This window comes from Symphalangus syndactylus, chromosome 10, assembly GCF_028878055.3.
Source record: "Symphalangus syndactylus isolate Jambi chromosome 10, NHGRI_mSymSyn1-v2.1_pri, whole genome shotgun sequence".
Lineage (NCBI taxonomy): Eukaryota > Metazoa > Chordata > Mammalia > Primates > Hylobatidae > Symphalangus > Symphalangus syndactylus.
The window spans coordinates 39073408-39093541 of NC_072432.2; the positions used below are offsets into that span (position 1 = coordinate 39073408).

General features: G+C 39.2%; 1 long non-coding RNA gene across 1 annotated transcript in view; it reads right to left on the minus strand.

Annotated features, from left to right (window-relative positions):
• The window catches only part of LOC134731510 (uncharacterized), a 41436-nt gene extending 32243 nt beyond the window's left edge, over nucleotides 1–9193 (minus strand). Inside the window, exon 1 of the long non-coding RNA XR_010113827.1 lies at nucleotides 9072–9193. This is a non-coding gene — a long non-coding RNA (uncharacterized lncRNA). The remainder of the gene's footprint in view (nucleotides 1–9071) is intronic.
• Between the last annotated feature and the right edge of the window lie 10941 nt (nucleotides 9194–20134).

Below are 20134 nucleotides of genomic sequence, written 5' to 3' on the forward strand. Positions count from 1 at the left end.
AACAGTGCTGAAAGAAATCAGTGATGACAAACAAATGGAAAAACATCCCGTGCTTGTGGATAGGAAGAATCAATATTGTTAAAATGGGCAAACTGCCTAAAGTAATTTACAGATTCAATGCTATGCCTATCAAACCACCAATGACATTCTTCACAGAATTAGAAAAACCATTCTATAATTCATTTGGAACCAAAAAAAGGGCGGCCTGAATAGCCAAACAATTGTATTAGGGTTTTCCAGAGGGACAGAACTAATAGGATATATGTATATATGAAAGAGAGTTTATTAAGGAGAATTGGCTCACACGATCATGAGATGAAGTCCTCCAATACGCCATCTTCAAGCTGAGGAAGAAATAAGCCAGTAGTATCTCAGTCCAAGTCCAAAAGCTTCGAAAGTAGGGAAGCCAACAGTGCAGCCTTCAGTCTGTGGCAGAAGGCCTGAGAGCCTCTGGCAAACCAACAGTGTAAGTCCAAGAGTCCAAAGGCTGTAGAACCTGAAGTCTGATGTCCAAGGGCAGGAAGAATGGAAGGAAGCATCCAGCACAGAGAAAGATGAAAGACTCCACAAGCTGGCTTATCCCACCTTCTTCCATCTGCTTTGTTCTAGCTGCTGTGGCAGCCAGTTGGGTGGTGACCACCCACAATGAGGGTGGGTCTTCCTCTCTCAGTCCACTGACTCAAATGTTCGAAACACCTTCACAGACACACTCAGAAACACTTTACCAGCTATCTAGGTATCCTTCAATTCAATCAAGTTGACCCCTAATATTAACCAACACAGCAATCCCAAGCAAAAAGAACAAAGCTGCAATCATCACCCTACCCAACTTCAAACTATCCTATAGAGCTAGAGTAACTAAAACAGCATGGTACTTATACAAAATCAGACACATAGGCCAATAAGACAGAATAGAGAGCTCAGAAAGAAATCTACACACCTACAGCCACCTGATGTTTGACAACGTTAACAAAAACAAACAATGGAGAAAGAACTCCCTATTCAATTAATGGTACCAGGATAACTGGCTAGCCATATGCAAAAGATTAAACTGGATCCTTTCTTCAAATCATATACAAAAAACAACTCGAGATGAATTAAAGGCTCAACTATAAAACTTAAAACTATAAAAATCCTTGAGGAAACCCTAGGAAATACCATTCTGGACAAAGACCCTGGCAAAGACTTCATGACAAAGATGCTAAAAACAAAAATTACAACAAAAACAAAAATTGACAAATGGGACCTATGTAAACTAAAGAGCTTCTACACAGCAAAAGAAACTATCAATGGAGTAAACACACAACCCACATGAGGGAAAATATTTGCAAACTATGCATTTGATGAAGCTCATCCTGACAAAGCTCTAATATCCAGATCCAAATCCTAATCTATAAGGAATGTAAACCAACAAGCAAAAACAAACAACCCTGTGGAAAAGTGGGCAAAAGACATGAACAGACATTTTAAAAGAAGACATATATGCAGCAAACAAGCATATGAAGAAATGCTCAATAGCACTAATCATTAGGAAAATGTAAATCAAAACTACAATAAGATACCACTCACACCAGTCGGAATGGCTATGATTAAAAATTCAAAGAATAACATATGCTAGAGAGATTACAGAGAAAAGGGAATGCGTGTACACTGCTGGTGGCAATGTAAATTAGTTCAGCCACTGTGGAAAGCAGTCTGGAGATTTCTCAAAGAACTTAGAACTGCCATTTGACCCAGCAATCTCATTATTGAGATTATAATTATTATATCCAAAGAAATTCTACCATAATGTCATATGCAGTTGTATGATCATCACAGCACTATTCAAAATAGTAAAGACATGGAATCAATCTAGATGCTCATCAAACAGAAACCAAATACTGCATGTTCTCATTTATAAGTGGGAGTTAAATATTGAGTACACACGGACACAAAGAAGAAAATAATAGACTCAGGACCTGCTTGAGGGTATAGACAGGGAGAAGGGAGAGGTTTTAAAAACTACTTATTGGCACAAGACAAGGACACTCTCTCTTACCACTCCTATTCAACATAGTATTGGAAGTTCTGGCCAGGGCAATCAGGCAAGAGAAAAAAAACAAAGCATATTAAAACAAGAAGAGAGGAAGTCAAATTGTCTCTGTTTGCAGATGACATAATTGTATATTTAGAAAACCCCATCATCTCAGCCCAAAAACTCCTTAAGCTGATAAGCAACTTCAGCAAATTCTCAAAATATAAAATTGATGTGCAAAAATCACAAGCATTCCTATACACTAATAATAGACAGAGAGCCAAATCATGAGTGAACTCCCATTCACAACTGCTACAAAGAAAATAAAATACCTAGGAATACAACTTGCAAGGGACGTGAAGGACCTCTTCAAGGAGAACTACAAACCACTGCTCAAGGAAATAAGAGAGGATACAAACAATTCAAAAAACATTCCATGCTCTGTTCTCACTCATAGGTGGGAATTGAACAATGAGAACACTTGGACACAGGGCGGGGAAGATCACACACTGGGGCCTGTTGGGAGGTGGGGGGTTGGGGGAGGGATAGCATTAGAAGAAATACCTAATATAAATGACGAGTTGATGGGTGCAGCAAACCAACATGACACATGTATACTTATGTATCAAGCCTGCATGTTGTGCACATGTACCCTAGAGCTTAAACTATAATAATAATAAATTCCATGCTCATGAATAGAAAGAATCAATATCGTGAAATTGGCCATACTGCCCAAGGTAATACATAAAATATATAGATTCAATGCTATTCCCATCAAGCTACCATTGACTTTCTTCACAGAACTAGAGAAAACTACTTTGAATTTCATATGGAACCAAAAAAGAGCCCATATAACCAAGACAATCCTAAGCAAAAAGAACAAAGCTGGAGTCATCACACTACCTAACTTCAAACTACACAAGTCTACAGTAACCAAAACATCATGGTACTGGTACCAAAATGGATATATAGACCAATGGAATAGAACAGAGGCCTCAAAAATAACACCACACATCTACAACCATCTGATCTTTGACAAACCTGACAAAAACAAGAAATGGGGAAAGGATTCCCTATTTAATAAATGGTGCTGGGAAAACTGCCTAGCCATATGCAGAAAACTGAAATTGGACCCCTCACCTTACACCTTAAACAAAAATTAACTCAAGATGGATTAATGACTTAAATGTAAAACCTAAAACCATAAAAACCCTAGGAGAAAACCTAGGCAATACCATTCAGGACATAGGCATGGACAAAGACTTCATGACTAAAACACCAAAGCAATGGCAACAAAAGCCAAAATTGAAAAACGGGATCTAATTAAACTAAAGAGCTTCTGCACAGCAAAAGAAACTATCATGAGCGTGAACAGGCAACCTACAGAATGGGAGAAAAATTTTGCAATCTATCCATCTGACAAAGGTCTAATATTCAGAATCTACAAAGAGCTTAAACAAATTTACAAGAAAAAAAAACAACCTCTTCAAAAAGTGCACAAAGGATATGAAAAGACATTTCTCAAAAGAAGACATTTATGTGGCCAACAAATCTATGAAAAGATGCTCATCATCACTGGCCATTAGAGAAACGCAAATCAAAACCACAATGAGATACCATCTCACGCCAGTTAGAATGGCAATCATTAAAAAGTCAGGAAACAACAGATGCTGGAGAGGATGAGGAAAAATAGGAATGCTTTTACAATGTTGGTGGGACTGTAAATTAGCTCAACAATTGTGGAAGACAGTGCAGCAATTCCTCAAGTATCTAGAACCAGAAATACCATTTGATCCTGCAATCCCATTACTGAGTATATACCCAAAGGATTATAAATCATTCTACTATAAAGACACATGCACATGTATGTTTATTGTGGCACTATTCACAATAGCAAAGACTTGGAACCAACCCAAATGTCCATCAATGATAGGCTGGATAAAGAAAATGTGGCACATATACACCATAGAATACTATGCAGCCATAAAAAAGGATAAGTTCATGTCCTTTGCAAGAACGTGGATGATGCTGGAAACCAGCATTCTCAGCAAACTAACACAGGAAGAGAAAACCAAACACTGCATGTTCTCATTCATAAGTGGGAACTGAACAATGAGAACACATGGACACAGGGAGGGGAACATCACACACCAGGGCCTGTTGGAGGGTTGGCGGCAAGGGGAGAGAGAGCATTAGGACAAATACCTGATGCATGCTGGGCTTAAAACCTAGATGACGGGTTGATAGGTGCAGCAAACCACCATGGCACATGTATACCTATCTAACAAACCTGCACATTCTGCACATGTATCCCAGAACTTAAAGTATAATAATAAAAAAACTACCTATCAGTACTATGCTGCTTACCTGGGTGACATAATTATCTGTATAATATATAATATAATATAATATAATATAATATAATATAATATAATATCTGTATAACAAACTCCCACAACATGCAATTTACCCATCTAACAAACCTGCACATGTACCCCCTTAAACCTAAAATTAAAGTTGAAAAGAAAAAGAAAGTTTGGAAGGCTGAGGTGGGAGGACAACTTGAGCCCAGGAGTTAGAGATCAGCCTGGGAAACAGTGTGGAACCCTTTCTCTACAAATTTTTTTTTAATTAGCTGGGCATGGTAGTGCATGCCTATAGTCCCAGCTACTCAGGAAACTGAGATGGACAGATCACTTGCACCCAGAAGGTCACAGCTGCGGTGAGCCATGATCCTACCACCACACTCTAACCTTGGTGACAGAGTGATACCCTGTCTCAAAAAACAACAAAAATACTGAATACGCATATGCAGCAGAATAAATTTAGATCTCTATCTTCACCATATATAAAAATCTATCAAAATCAACTAAAGACTTAAATCTAAGTCCTCAAACTACAAAACTACCAAAAGAAAACTTTGGGGAAACTCTGCAGGACATTGGCCTAAGCAAAAATTTCTTAAGTAGTACCTCAAAAGCACAGGCAAACAAAGCAAAATGGACAGAAATGATCACATCAAGTTAAAATCCTTCGGCACAGCAAAGGAAACAATCGACAAAGTGAAGAGACAGTCCACAGAATGGGAGAAAATATTTGCAAACTCTCCATCTGACAAGGGGTTAATAACAAGAATACATAAGGAGCTCAAACATCTCAATAGAAAAAAAATCGAATAATCTAATTTTAAAATGGGCAAAAGATTTTTGTCTTCCAAGATAGCAGATTGGAGGCAGTGTTAGCATGCCTCTCCCACTTGGAAAGACATGATAGTGTGCAGATGTTCATACTGTGAACTGTTTTCCAAGAAGCAATGCAGGAACTTAACAGGGAAACTGAAATTCGTAGATTATTTGAAAGAAGTGGCAGGCTGTAGCCTACACCATGAGCCAGGTGAAAACCTGTAACTCTCCAGAGTGTGAGAGAGTGAGAGACCGCCTCCAGGATATACACCCCCACTGGGGAAACTGGAAATCCAGGCCAAGGGAGAAGGCATTAATGCTACTCAGCACTGGAACGCATTTAGGGGGCAGTGAGAAAACTAAAAGTAGAAATGGCAGCAGCAAGATCCTTCCATTTATTCCCAGTGTCCAGGACAAACTGGGGGAAGCTACTCATTATTTTGTCTCATAGGGGACCTCATGGAAGTCTGCCAAGTTACTCAGGCAGTAGTCACTGGTTGAAAGAAGCTCTCAACTGAATTTCACAACATAACCTCAAGCGGGGAAGAACTCCCTTGGACAGAACCAAGTGGGAAGTGTGCTCCAGCCATGAGTGCAGGAGCTAGACACGCTGGCTCTGTGGGAAGACTGGGAGGGGCAAGACCTCAAAGCCATGGTTGACCTCTCCATTGGGAGAGTGTACGGCTGGGTAAGTCTTGAGTTCTGAGCATAGATGCCTGGAACTTAGCTCGCTGCTGCTATCAGAAAACTGCGGGTCTGAGATGTCGCTTACCAAGCGCTCGGGAGCTAGGTGAGGTTTACTGGCATCTGTTACTCCCCACTCCCAGCACAAACACTTCTGTGCAGCAGAAGCAGTAACACTTCTCTGTGGAACATTATCCCAGTAGCCAGAGAACCACCCCACAACTCACACCGGGACTGCTCCACACGTGCAGAGTAAAAGCATGAGCCTGCCTCACACAGCCCCAACCTCACTTTCCCCCTTCACTAGCCCTGGTAGCTTAAAACAAAGGATAGAAACTTTTGGAAGCTTTATGGCCCTACCTATCACATGCAAAACCAGACTACTGCTCCTGGGTAACATAAGGCAAGCAAAAATCCCACTGCTACTACAACAACTGGTGCTCTTTTGCAAGTGCCACCTCCTGGGTGGAGGCCAATCAACACAGCATTACAACATTTCAAGGTAGAATAACATTGCACCCAGGAAGGATAAAACTTGTGCATGACCTCAGCTATCACCACTGCCTGCAGCACTCTGGCTAACCAGGAGGCCCTGAGTCTGTCCACATGAACTCTTCATTACTACTACAATGAGCATTTGAGAAAGCCAACACACTAAGGCTCTCTATAAACAAGGAATCTCACAGAGTCCATGTCACTCCCCTGGTACCCCCATCAGAGCTACTACTGGTACCCACTGCTGGGAGACTTAATGACAGGTCGTATCTCTAGACCTCTTGCAGACATTACCCTGCACCAGCCTGGAATGGGCAGCTAGACCCATTGGAGCAACAGCATTCACAGGGACTTCTACTCCTAGAGGAAGGAGAAGTTTACCACATCAAGGAACATCACCTGAGACAAAAGAACCCAGACAGCAGGACTTGAGTCTCAAATCTTTCTGCTGGCGGGAAGTCTGTTTCAGGAGAGGCACGGTTGGCGGCACTGGGCTCAGCAGGGAAAGTGTGCAGCTCCACCTCGACAATCAGGCAGCCCTGGTGCTCGTGAAGAGTCTTGGAGAAGATTTCTTTTTCCCCTTATCCACCACTGTAGATACAGCTGGGGTTTTTCTCACAAGAGCTCGGTATGGATGCACCTACAGACCTCTCTGGAACACTTCAAGGTGACTGCATCCCCACAGGAGGAGCACCCTCCAAATACAGGCCTACACAGGAGGCAGAGTCACAATTTCTCTCCACTTGGAACATCAATATTCCTGCAGATGAAAGGAGGTACCTTTCTGATTTGAATAGCCAGAACACTGGGTCAGGAGTGTGTCTGAGAGGTGAACAGCTTTCCTGTGGGCCTGGCAGGGGAGGGGAAGTGGCTCCAGTCCTTCTCTCTGAGAAGACCTCAGTGTATTTCACTGAGTGCTCTCCCAGTCACATCTGTCAAGTCTTGGACCTCTGCCCACCATTAGGTATTGCATTTACCCACCCGCTTTAGCCACAGCTGGTTTTCACCTGTGGAAAGTTCCCCTACTGGGCTGAAGCCTGAATTATTCAACCCAGTAAACATAATACTGTGGGAAAAAAATTAATAAGTAAAGAAGTGTACAACATGGGGGAATTAGATAAGCTTCAAGAGACCTCTGCCATTTCAACACTATAGGAGACAGTGAACTTGCTCACACACCCAGCATCTGAGAAATTCATCATACAAAGACTCTCTGTAACTAAGTAACTCATAGAGAGTCTTCACCCCTGAGAGCACCAAGAGCCAAGTTATGCTACAGTAAACTATAAATATGAAAGTCACAACCTTAAGGGAGGAAAAAGAAATTAAAAAAAAAAAACAGTCAAAGCAAAAATAAATTCAAGAATAATCATGAAAAACAGTCTACCAACATGAGAAGGAACTACAAAAGTAATTCTGGTAATATGGCAAAACAGGGTTCCATAACACCCCCAAAACATTACACTAGCCCTTCATCAATGAATCCAAACCAAGATTAAATCTTTGAAGTACAAAATAAAGGTTGATTATTAAGCTATTCAAGGAGATACAAGAGAAAGGTGAAAACCAATATAAAGAAACTTTTTTAAAATTCAGGATATAAATAAAAAATTTTCTAAAGAGATAGATATATTAAAGAAAAGCCAATCAGAACTTCTGTAAATGAAAGACACACTTACGGAATTACCAAATGCAGTGGAAAGTTTCAACAGTAGACTAGAACAAGGAGAGGAAAGAACTTCAGAACTCGATGACAAGGCATTCAAATTAACATGGTCACATAAAAATAGAGAAAACAGAATAAAAAGAAATGAGCAAAGTCATGAAGAAATATAAGATTGTGCAAAATGGTCAAATCTAAAAATAAGTGGTGTTCCTGAGGGAGCAGAGAAAGCAAAAAGTTTGGAAAATTTATTTGAGAGAATAATTAAGGAAAACCTCCCTGGTCTTGCTAGAGAATTAGATATCCAAATACAAGAATTATAAAGAACTCCTGGGAGATTCATTGCAAAAACATCATCACCAAGGCATATAGTCATCAGGCTATCTAGAGTCAATATGAAGGAAAGAATTCTATGAGCAGTGAGACAAAAGCATTAGGTAACCTATAAAGAAAAACCTGTCAGACTAGCAGCAGACTTCTCAGTAAACACCTTACAAGCCAGAGGGATTGGGGACTTATCTTTAGCCTTCTTAAACAGAATAACTGTCAGCTAAGAATTCTGTGTATAGCAGAACTGTTTCATAAATGAAGAAAAAATAAAGTCATTTTTAGACAAACACTGAGTGAATTTGTTACTATCAGACCACCCCCATAAGAAATGCTAAAAGAAGTTCTAAGTCTTGAAACAAAAGCTCAATATGCACCAAAATAGAAGCTCCTGAAAATTCACAAGGGATATAAAACAACACAATGAAAAAACAAAGTATCTAGGTAAAAATTAACCTGGTGAATGGAACAGTACCTCACATCTCAATATTAACATTGAATGCAAATGGCCTAAATGCTCCATTTAAAAGATGCAGATTGGCAGAATGAGGCCAGGCATGATGACTCACACCTGTAATCCTAGCACTTTAGGAGGCCAAAGCAGGTGGGCCGCCTGAGCCCAGGAGTTCAAGACTAGCCTAGGCAACATGGTGAAACCCCATCTCTACCAAAAATACAAAAATTAGCTTGGCATAGTGACACATACCTGTAGTCCCAGTTACTCAGGAAGCTGAGGTGGGAGGATGGCTTGACCTCTGAAGGTGGAGGTTGCAGTGAGCCATGAACTTGCCACTGCACTCCAGCCTGGGTGACAGAGCCAGACCCTGTCTCAAAACAAAATTATAATAATAATGTAAGTTGGCAGAATTGACTTTAAAAATCACAAACTAAGTAACTGCTGTCTTCAAGAAACTCACATACACATAAGGATTCATATAAACTCAAAGTAAAGGGATGGTAAAAGATATTCCACACAAATGAAAACCAAAACTAAGGAGGAGTAACTATTCTTATATCAGATGAAACAGACTTTAAAGCAACAACCAAAAAAAGACAAAAAGGATAATTATATAATGATAAAAAGATCATTCCCACAAGAAGATGTTACAATCCTAAATCTGTATGCACCAACACTGGAGCTCCCATATTCAAAAAACAATTACTAATTGACCTAAGAAATGAGATAGACATCAACACAATAATAATGGGGGACTTCAATATCCCACTGACAGCACTAGATAGATCATTGAGACAGAAAGTCCACAAAGAAACAACAGACTTAAACTACACTCTAGAAGAAGTGAACCTAACAGATATTTACAGAGCATTCTACCCAAGAACTGCAGAATATACATTCTTCTCATCAGCATATGGAACATTCTCCAAGATAGGTCATATGATAGGCCACAAAATAAGTCTCAATAAATATTAAAATATCAAAATTATATCAAGTATCTTTGCAGATTGGCAGAATGAAGCCAGGCATGGTGGAAGAAAACTTGAAATAAACTACAGGGGCACCTGCCATTGCTGAGGCTTGAGTAGGTAAACAAAGCGGCCGGGAAGCTCGAACTGGGTGGAGCCCACTGCAGCTCAAGGGGGCCTGCCTGCCTCTGTAGACTCCACCTTTGGTGGCAGTGCATAGCTGAACAAAAGGAAGCAGAAACTTCTGAAGACTTAAACATCCCTGTCGGACAGGTTTGAAGAGAGTAGTGGTTCTCCCAGCATGGAGTTTGAGACCTGAAAAGGGACAGACTGCCTCCTCAAGTGGGTCCCTGACCTGTGAGTAGCCTAACTGGGAGGCACCTCCCAGTAGGGGCCAACGAACACCTCTCACAGCCGGGTGCCCCTCTGAGATGAAGCTTCCAGAGGAACGATCAGGCAGCAACATTTGCTGTTCTGCAATATTCACTGTCCTGCAGCCTCCACTGGTGATACCCAGGCAAATAGGGTCTGGAGTGGACCTCCAGCAAATTCCAACAGATCTGCAGCTGAGGGTCCTGACTGTTAGAAGGAAAACTAACAAACAGAAAGGACATCCACACCAATACCCCATCTGTACGTCACCATCATCAAAGACCAAAGGTCGATAAAACCACAAAGATGGGGAGAAACCAGAGCAGAAAAGCTGAAAATTCTAAAAATCAGAGTACCTCATCTCCTCCAAAGGAATGCAGCTCCTCACCAGCAATGGAACAAAGCTAGATGGAGAATCACTTTGACGAGTTGAGAGAAGGCTTCAGATGACCAAACTTCTCTAAGCTAAAGGAGGATGTTCGAACCCATCGCAAAGAAGCTAAAAACCTTGAAAAAGATTAGACGAATGGATAACTAGAATAATCAGTGTAGAGAAGTCCCTAAATGACCTGATGGAGCTAAAAACCATGGCACGAGAACTATGTGATGCATGCACAAGCTTCAGTAGCGGATTTGATCAACTGGAAGAAAGGGTATCAGTGATTGAAGATCAAATCAATGAAATGAAGCAAGAAGAGAAGTTTAGAGAAAACAGAGTAAAAAGAAACAAACAAAGCCTCCAAGAAATATGGGACTATGTGAAAAGACCAAATCTATGTCTGACTGGTGGACCTGAAAGTGATGGGGAGAATGGAACCAAGTTGGAAAACACTCTGCAGGATATTATCCAGGAGAACTTCCCCAACCTAGCAAGGCAGGCCAACATTCAGATACAGGAAATACAGAGAACGCCACAAAGATACTCCTTGAGAAGAGCAACTCGAAGAGGCATAATTGTCAAATTCACCAAAGATGAAATGAAGGAAAAAATATTAAGGGCAGCCAGAGAGAAAGGTTGGGTTGCCCACAAAGGGAAGCCCATCAGACTAACAGCAGATATCTCAGCAGAAACTCTACAAGCCAGAAGAGAGTGGGGGCCAATACTCAACATTCACAAAGAAAAGAATTTTCAACCCAGAATTTCATATCCAGCCAAACTAAGCTTCATAGTGAAGGAGAAATAAAATCCTTTACAGACAAGCAAATGCTGAGAGATTCTGTCACCACCAAGCCTGCCTTACAAGAGCTCCTGAAGGAAGCACTAAACATGGAAAGAAACAACTGGTACCAGCCACTGCAAAAACATGCCAAATTGTAAAGACTATCGATGCTAGGAAGAAACTGCATCAACTAATGAGCAAAATAACCAGCTAACATCAGAATGACAGGATCAAATTCACAATATTAATAATGACTTTATTAATAACAATATTAACCTTAAATGTAAATGGGCTAAATGCTCCAATTTAAAGACACAGACTGTCAAATTCAATAATGAGTCAAGACCCATCAGTGTGCTGTATTCAGGAGACCCATCTCACGTGCAGAGACACACATAGGCTCAAAATAAAAGGATGGAGGAAGATCTACCAAGCAAATGGAAAACAAAAAAAAATCAGGGGTTGCTATCCTAGTCTCTGACAAAAGACTTTAAACCAACAAAGATCAAAAGAGACAAAGAAGGCCATTACATAATGGTAAAGGGATCAATTCAACAAGAAGAGCTAACTATCCCAAATATATATGCACCCAATACAGTAGCACCCAGACTCATAAAGCAAGTCCTTAGAGACCTACAAAGAGACTTAGACTCTCACACAATAATAACGGGAGACTTTAACACCCCACTGTCAACATTAGGCAGATCAACGACACAGAAAGTTAACAAGAATATACAGGAATTGAACTCAGCTCTGCACCAAGCAGACCTAAAAGACATCTACAGAACTCTCCACCCCAAATCAACAGAATATACATTCTTCTCAGCACCACATCGCACTTATTCCAAAATTGACCACATAGTTGGAAGTAAAGCACTCCTCAGCAAATGTAAAAGAAAAGAAATTATAACATTCTCTCAGACCACAGTGCAATCAAACTAGAACTCAGGATTAAGAAACTCTTAACTACACGGAAACTGAACAACCTGCTCTTGAATGACTACTGGGTGCATAATGAAATGAAGGCAGAAATAAAGATGTTCTTTGAAACCAATGAGAAAAAAGATACAACATACCAGAATCTCTGGGACACATTTAAAGCAATGTGTAGAGGGAAATTTATAGCACTAAATGCCCACAAAAGAGAGCAGGAAAGATCTAAAATTGACACCCTAACATCACAATTAAAAGAACTAGAGAAGCAAGAGCAAACACATTCAAAAGCTAGCAGAAGGCAAGAAATAACTAAGATCAGAGCAGAACTGAAGGAGATAGAGACACAAAAAAACCTTTCAAAAAATCAGTGAATCCAGGAGCTGGTTTTTTGAAAAGATCAACAAAATTGATAGACCACTAGCAAGACTAATAAAGAAGAAAAGACAGAAGAATCAAATAGACCCAATAAAAAATGATAAAGGGGATATCACCACTGATCCCACAGAAATACAAACTACCATCAGAGAATACTATAAACACCTCTACACAAATAAACTAGAAAATCTAGAAGAAATGGACAAATTCCTGGACACACACACCCTCCCAAGACTAAACCAGGAAAAAGATGAATCCCTGAATAGACCAATAACAGGCTCTGAAATTGAGGCAATAATTAATATCCTACTAACCAAAAAAAGTCCAGGACCAGACAGATTCACAGTCGTATTCTACCAGAGGTACAAGGAGGAGCTGGTACCATTCCTTCTGAAACTATTCCAATCAATAGAAAAAGAGGCAATCCTCCCTCATTCATTTTATGAGGCCAGCATCATCCTGATACCAAAGCCTGGCAGAGACACAACCAAAAAAGAGAATTTTAGACCAAAATCACTGATGAATATCGATGCAAAAATCCTCAATAAAATACTGGCAAACTGAATCCAGCAACACATCAAAAATCTTATACACTACGATCAAGTTAGCTTCATCCCTGGGATGCAAGCCGGGCTCAACATACGCAAATTAATAAACATAATCCATCATATAAACAGAACCAAAGACAAAAACCACATGATTATCTCAATAGTTGCAGAAAAGGCTTTTGACAAAATTCAACAGCCCTTCGTGATAAAACCTCTCAATAAATTAAGTATTGATGGGACATACCTCAAAATAATAACAGCTATTTATGACAAACCCACAGCCAATATCATACTGAATGGGCAAAAACTGGAAGCATTCCCTTTGAAAACTAGCACAAAGCAGGGATGCCCTCTCTCACCACTCCTATTCAACATAGTGTTGGAAGTTCTGGCCAGGGCAATCAGACAGGAGAAGGAAATAAAGGGTATTCAATTAGGAAAAGAGGAAGTCAAATCGTCCCTGTTTGCAGATGACATGACTGTATATTTAGAAAACCCCATCATCTCAGCCCAAAATCTCCTTAAGCTGATAAGCAACTTCAGCAAAGTCTCAGGACACAAAATCGATGTGCAAAAATCACAAGCATTCTTATACACAAATAACAGACAAACAGACAGCGAAATCATGAGTGAACTCCCATTCACAATTGCCTCAAAGAGAATAAAATACCTACGAATCCAACTTACAAGGGATGTGAAGGACCTCTTGAAGGAGAACTACAAACCACTGCTCAACGAAATAAAAGAGGACACAAACAAATGGAAGAACATTCCATGCACACGGATAGGAAGAATCAATATCGTGAAAATGGCCATACTCCCCAAGATAAGTTATAGATTTAATGCCATCCCCATCAAGCTACCAATGACTTTCTTCACAGAATTGGAAAAAACTACTTTAAAGTTCACATGGAACCAAAAAAGAGCCCGCATTGCCAAGACAATCCTAAGCCAAAAGAACAAAGCTGGAGGCATCATGCTACCTGACTTCAAACTATACTACAAGCCTACAGTAACCAAAACAGCATGATACTGGTACCAAAACAGAGATATAGACCAATGGAACAGAGCAGAGCCCTCTGAAATAATACCACACATCTACAACCATCTGATCTTTGACAAACCTGACAAAAACATGAAATGGGGAAAGGACTCCCTATTAAATAAATGGTGCTGGGAAAACTGGCTAGCCATATGGAGAAAGCTGAAACTGGATCCCTTCGTTACACCTTATACAAAAATTAATTCAAGATCGATTAGACTTAAAAGTTAGACCTAAAATCATGAAAACCCTAGAAGAAAACCTAGGCAATACCATTCAGGACATACACATGGGCAAGAACTTCATGTCTAAAACACCAAAAGCAATGGCAACAGAAGCCAAAATTGACAAATGGGATCTAATTAAACTAAAGAGCTTCTGCACAGCAAAAGAAACTACCATGAGACTGAACATGCAACCTACAGAATGGGAGAAAATTTTTGCAATCTACCCATCTGACAAAGGGCTAATATCCAGAATCTACAAAGAACTTAAACAAATTTACAAGAAAAAATCAAACAACCCCATCAAAAAGTGGGCAAAGGATATGAACTGACACCTCAAAAGAAGACAGTTTTGCAGCCAACAAACACATGAAAAAATGCTCATCATCACTGGCTATCAGAGCAATGCAAATCAAAACCACAGTGAGATACCGTCTCACACCAGTTAGAATGGCCATCATTAAAAAGTCAGGAAACAACAGGTGCTGGAGAGGATATGGAGAAATAGGAACACTTTTACTGTTGGTGGGACTGTAAACTAGTTCAACCACTGTGGAAGACAGTGTGGCGAGTCCTCAAGGACCTAGAACCAGAAATACCATTTGACCCAGCCATCCCATTACTGGGTATATACCCAAAGGATTGTAAATCATGCTGCTATAAAGACACATGCACACGTATGTTTATTGCGGCACTATTCATAATAGCAAAGACTTGGAACCAACCCAAATGCCCATCAATGATAGACTGGATTAAGAAAATGTGGCACATATACACCATGGAATACTATGCGGCCATAAAAAACGATGAGTTCATGTCCTTTGTAGGGACATGGATGAAGATGGAAACCATCATTCTCAGCAAACTATCACAAGGACAGAAAACCAAACACCGCATGTTCTCACTCATAAGTGGGAATTGAACAATGAGAACCCTTGGACACAGAAAGGGGAATATCACACACTAGGGCCTGTCATGGGATGGAAGGAGGGGGGAGGGATAGCATTAGGAGATATACCTAATGTAAACGATGAGTTAATGGGTGCAACACACCAACAGGGCACATGTATACGTATGTAACAAACCTGCATATTGTGCACATGTACCCTAGAAGTTAAAGTACGATAATAAAATAAAAAAAGAAAAAAACTACAAAAGGAACACCCAAAAATATACAAATACATGGAAATTTAAAAATCTACTCCTGAGTGATATTCAGGTTAACAATTAAATCAAAATAGAATTTTAAAAATTCTTTGAAATGAATGATAATAATGACACAAGTTCTCAAAACTTCTAAAATACAGCAAAAGCAGTGCTAAGAGGAAAATTTATAGTACCCTAAATGCCTACATCAAAAAGATCACAAATTGACAACCTGTCATCACACCTCAAGAAACTAGAGAAACATAAACTGAACCTAAAGCTAGCAGAAGAAAAGAAATAACAATGATCAGTGCAGAACTGAATGAAACTGAAACAAAGAAAAAAATACAAAAGATAAATGAAACAAAAAACTAGTTCTTTGAAAAGATAAACATAACTGGCTGGGCACGGTGGCTCACACCTGTAATCCCAGCACTCTGAGAGGCCAAAATGGGAGGATCACCTGAGGTCAGGAGTTTGAGACCAGCCTGGCCAACATGGCAAAACTCTGTCTCTACTAAAAATACAAAAATTAGCCGGGTGTGGTTGTCGGTGCCTGTAATCCCAGCTACTCAGGAGGCTGAGGCAGGAGAATTGCTTGAATCCTGGAGGTGGAGGTTGCAGTGAGTTAAGATCACACCACTGCACTCCAGTCTGGTAACAGAATGAAACTCTATCTTAAAAAATAATAATAAAAAGAAAAAGAAAAGAGAAAAGATAAATGAAATTTATTGACTATCTAGATTAATGAAGAATAGAGAGAGAAGATTCAAATAATCTCAATTAGAAATGAAACCAGAAACATGACAACCAACAACACAGAAATATAAAAGATCATTCAAGATTACTATGAACACCTCTATGCACACAAACTAGAAAACCTAGAGAAAATGGATAAATTATTGGAAATATATAATCCTCCTAGATTAAATCAGGAAGAAATTGAATCCCTGAACAGACGAATAACAAGCAGCGAAATTGAGTCAGTAATTAAAAAAAAAAAAAACTGCCAACCAAGAAAAAGCCCAGGGCCAGATGGATTCATGGCCAAATTCTACCAGACATTGAATGAATTGGTACCAATGTTATTAAAGTTATTTAAAAGATTGAGAAAAAGAGAATCCTCATTGAATGACTCTGTGAAGCCAGTATCACCCTAATACCAAAATCATGAAAGGACACAACGAGAAAAGAAAACTGTGGATCAATATTACTGATGAACATTGATGCAAATGTCCTCAACAAAATGCTAGCTAAACAAATACAACAGCACATCAAAAAGACAATATACCATGATCAAGTGGGTTTCATCTCAGTGATGCAGGGATGGTTGAACATTAAGTCAATAAATGTGATACATCACATAAACAGAATTAAAAACAAAAATCACATGATCACCTCAACAGGTGCAGAAAAAAGCATTTGACAAAATCCAACATCCCTTTATGATTAAAACCCTCAGCAAAATCGGCATAAAGGGGACATCCCTTAATGTAATAAAAGCCAGTAAAAGACAAACCCACAGTCAACATTATACTGAATGGGGAAAAGCTGAAAGCATTTTCCCTGAGAAGTGGAAAAAGACAAGGATGCCCATTTTCACCACTTCTCTTCAACATAGTACTGCAAGTCCTAGTCAGAGCAATCAGGCAAGAGAAAGAAATAAAAGGCATCCAAATCAGAAAAGAAGAAGTCAAACTGTCACTGTTCACCAATGATATGAACGTATACTTAGAAAACCCTAAAGACTCCTCCAAAAGACTCCTAGATTTGACAAACACATTCAGTAAACTCTCGGGCTACAAAATCAATGTACACAAATCACTATCACTGCTATACACCAATGATTAAGCTGATAATCAAATAAAGAACTCAATCCCTTTTACAACAGCTGCCAAAATAAAATAAAATACTTAGGAATATACTTAACCAAGGAGGTGAAAGATGTCTGCAAGGAGAACCAAAAGCCACTGATGAAAGAAATCACAGATGATATAAACAAATGGAAACACACCCCATGCTCATGAATGGGAAGAATCAATGTTGTGAAAATAACCTTACAGCCCAAAGCAATCTACAGATTCGATTCAATTCCCATCCAAATACTAACATTATTTTTCACAGACTTAGAAAAAACAATTCTAAAATTCATATGGCACCAAAAAAGAGCCCAAATAGCCAAAACAATCATAAGCAAAAAGAACAAATCTAGAAGCATCACATTACCAGACTTCAAGTATCCCACAAGGTTATAGTTAACAAACATCATGGTACTGGTATAAAAGTAGGCACATAGATCAATGGAACAGATAGAAAACCCAGAAATCAAGCCAAATACTTACAACCAACTGATCTTCAAGCAAACAAAAACATAAATTGGGGAAGGGACACACTGCTTAGTAAATTGTGCTGGGAAAACTAGCTAGCCACATGTAGAAGAATGAAACTGGATCCCTATCTCTCACCTTGTACAAGAATCAATTCAAGACAGATCGATCACTTAAATCTGAGACCCAAAACCTTACAAACCACTCGACAATAACTTTGGAAAAACTCTTCTGGATATTGGTCTTGGCAAAGAATTCTTGACTAAAACCCCAAAATCAAATGCAACAAAAACAAAAATAAACAAATGGGACCTAATTAAATTAAACAGCTTCTGCACAGCAAAAGACACAATCATCAGAGCAAACAGGCAGCCCACAGAGTGGGAGAAAATATTTGCAAATCGTCCATCCACAAAGGACTAATATCCAGAATCTACATGGAACTCAAATAAATCAATAAGAAAAAATAATTCCAACAAAAAGTGTGCAAGTGACACAGACATTTCTCAAAAGAAGATATGCAAATGGCCAAAAAACATATAAAAAATACTCAACATAATTAATCATCAAAGAAATGCAAATTAAGACCACAATGAGATACCACCTTACTCCTGCAAGAATGGCCACTATAGAAAAGTTAAAAAAACAATAGATGTTGGCATGGATGTGGTGAACAGGGAACACTTATACACTGCTAGTGGCAATGTAAATTTGTATAACCACTATGGAAAACAGTATGGAGAGTCTTTAAAAAAAAAAAGTCAATCTACCATTCAATTCAGCAATTTCACTACTGGGTATCTACCCAAAGGAAAAGAAGTCATTATATGAATAAGACACCTGCATGTGTATGTTTGTTGCAGCACAGTTCACAATTGCAACAATATAGAACCAACCTAAGTTCCCATCGACCAATGAGTGGATAAAGAAAGTGTGGTATATACACACCGTGGAATACTACTCAGACATAAAAAGGAACAAAGTAATTTATTTTTGCAGCAACTTGGGTGGAGCTGGAGGCCACTGATTATTCAAAGTAACTCAGGAATAAAAAACCAAATAGCATATGTTCTCACTTATAAGTGGAAGCTAAGCTATGAATACACAAAGGCATACAGAGTGCTATAATGAACTTGGAGACTCATAAGGAATCAAACTTGACTTATAGAGTCAATAAAAGCCGATTGGGAAAACTAGCCTCATACCTTGTCTACACAATCCCTGTACAGTGTTCTTGACCTGTGGTAAGTAGGGAATGTCACTTTCTGACAGGCCCAAGAGCCCCAAGTTATCTTGGGATCTGAAGACAGAAATTTACCTTTAAAGTGTAGGAATTTGATAGTACAAACCCATGGCTGGGTTCTGCTTAAAAAAAAAAAAAAAGTAAGTCTTATCTGGTATTCCTTTTATGGAACAAAGCTCCATCAAAGCTAATTTTAAAACCCTATGTGGCAAATAATTCTCCTTGCTGCACTTTATACAAATAATCGGGCCAAGTATAAGACTAAAGCTTATTTTTGCAAACAAATGGGTCCTATTATGATTTGTCTTTAGTAAAAATGGAGGACTGGAAAGAGAAAAGTTATGTTTCAAAAACTATGGCACACCTGTTATTATAATATATTCTAGTCTCGTCGGTTGTTTTTTTAGTTTTTTTTTCTGCACTTTAGACTGACTTTGCTTACTCCCGTAAACCAACAGTGATCTCTGGCTGCCGCTCAAAAGAAACAAGAGGGATGGGTAATGTAAAAACCTGGATCAATATTCTAGTTCTGGGCACACATTAGAATTAGCTAGCAATCCCATATCAGCTTGGTTTCAACAGTTGCTCAGTTCATGGAAAGCCTTCTTATTTAGTTTATTTGGGATAGTTTTGCTTATTTGCTTTACTGTTGTGGAATATATTGCTGTTGTACTCTTTGTGTAGGAATTCAGGATAAGCTTACTCAATGTTTTCTTAAATTGAACACTTATTAATCTTCCAGATATCATCTTTTGTCAGAATTCAGTTATGAATGACTCTCAGCATATGGATGGATGCCTTGTGACTGAGCTCCTCCCTACCTCAAATACAAGAGATCCTAATAGTTAGGCAAGAATATCATTGCCCCTATTCAGCCTGAAGAAGAAGTTACAGAAGATGGATCTTTGTCCCTCAACAACCCTTAGGATTAAGGGTTCTCTTGCAAAAGGGAGGGGGAAAATATGTCAGAT